We start from the raw sequence: 1901 nt of genomic DNA, 5'->3' as shown, positions 1-1901 counted from the left end.
GTTGGGTAGGTTGATTATTTTGGCCATGATATGATGGTTGGGAGTAAGTGTTTTGTGTGGCTTGGTATGATCTTTGGTTGGAGTTTTGGTATGTGGAATTGTTATGTTGGTTGTGGTTGTAAGGTTTGTGGTTTTGTGGTTGGGTTTGTTGGTTCCCCCACCCAAAGTTTGGGTGATTTTTCCATCCTGGGTTGTAAGTGTTGGAATGTGGATCATATGATTGCCTTTGTTGGTTTCCCACATAGTTGGCCTCTTCCCAATCACCTCCTTCAATGCTTACTTCCTCTTGATCTTGTGTGTGTATTGCAGCCACTTGCTTTGTTTCTAATTGCCTGGTAAGTTCCGCTAGTTGCTTGGCAAACACCTTGTTTTGGGCTAGAATTGTATCAACATGGTTCAGCTCCATGACTCCCTTAGTGTTGTGCCTTTCTGATGCATAGTAGTACTCATTCTCAGCCACTGTCTCAATCACTTCAATGGCCTCTTCCACAGTCTTTTTCCTGTTCAATGAACCTCCTGATGAATGGTCTACAGCCTTCCTTGATTCATAAGAGAGTCCATCATAGAAAATATGCAATTGCACCCAATCATGGAACATGTCTGGTGGGCATTTCCTTGTCAAGTCCTTGAATCTCTCCCATGCCTCGTAGAGAGTTTCACCATCTTGTTGTCTAAAAGTCTGAACCTCAGATCGAAGCCTATTGACCTTTTGTGGGGGGTAGAAACGTGCCAGAAACTTGCTTTCCACCTCATCCCATGTTGTTAGACTTCCCCTTGGGAATGATTCCAGCCACTTAGCTGCTTTGTCCCTAAGTGAAAATGGGAACAAAAGCAGTTTATATGCATCTTCCTGGACTCCATTGGACTTCACAGTGTCACAAATTCTCAGGAATTTTGTGAGATGTTGGTTGGGATCTTCATTAGCACTCCCACCAAATGAACAATGATTCTCCACAAGTGATATTAGCTATGGTTTGAGTTCAAAATTGTTGGCCTGAATGGGTGGTTTCTGAATGCTGCTACCACAATTCCCAGAGGTTGGGTTTATGTATGAACTAAGAACCCTCCTCTCAGGAATGGCATTGTTTCCATCAGCTCTCTCATGGTTGTGAACTTCTCTATCCATGTTGAGATCTAGAGCTTCCTCAAAATTGTCCTCAGATTCTCCTTCAGATTCTTCTTCTCCCAGTACTCTCTTCCCTCTTGCTTCCCTTCTAAGTCTATGAAGGGTCCTCTCTGGTTCGGTATATGGAGGAGTTGATGTCTCTCCTCTCCTACCTGTCATACAAGAACACAGCACAGGCAACAACAAGTGAAATACTCTTGGTTAATGGAAGAGTATGGTTAGAGCAATTGAGGAATTAATTCAAACAGTTAGTGAGTCAGTGAGTTAGTTGCTTGAATTTAAAGGCATAAAGAAAGAAAGCATGTAACAGAGTGCAGAAATTAAAATTCAACAAGTAACTTGTACTGAATTAATCAAAACACAAAAAAAAAAATGCTCAATCTAGTTAACTTCCAATTGGAGAATTGTCAATCGAAAACCAATCCCCGGCAACGGCGCCATAAACTTGATGCGCATAAACTAGTTATGCTACGATTTAGGAAATTGCACGATCGGCAAAATTCCTTCCGGCAAGTGCACCGGTTATCGTCAAGTAAAAACTCACAATAGAGTGAGGTCGAATCCCACAAGGATTGGTTGAGTGAGCAATTCGGATTAGAAGTGTGTTCTAGTTGAGCGGAATCAAGATTGAGATGAGAATTGCGGAATGTAAAATTGGCGGGAAAAGTAAATAACAAGAAATTGAAATGGCGGAATCTTAAATTGCATGAATTAAAGAGCAGAAACTAAATTGCTGAAATTAAAAGGGAATGGGGGTGATTGCATGAATTGAGTT

The 1901-nt window shown here is 41.5% G+C and overlaps 1 non-coding gene across 1 annotated transcript; it reads left to right on the top strand.

The window, feature by feature from the left end:
- Positions 1 to 596: 596 nt before the first annotated feature.
- LOC112739739 (small nucleolar RNA R71) lies at positions 597 to 700 on the top strand. Its single transcript, XR_003170675.1, has one exon. It is a non-coding gene; the product is annotated as a small nucleolar RNA R71 (small nucleolar RNA).
- Positions 701 to 1901: the final 1201 nt, after the last annotated feature.

Source organism: Arachis hypogaea, chromosome 13, assembly GCF_003086295.3.
Source record: "Arachis hypogaea cultivar Tifrunner chromosome 13, arahy.Tifrunner.gnm2.J5K5, whole genome shotgun sequence".
Lineage (NCBI taxonomy): Eukaryota > Viridiplantae > Streptophyta > Magnoliopsida > Fabales > Fabaceae > Arachis > Arachis hypogaea.
Note: the sequence above shows the minus strand (reverse complement) of the source record. Positions and strands in the feature narration are given on the sequence as shown.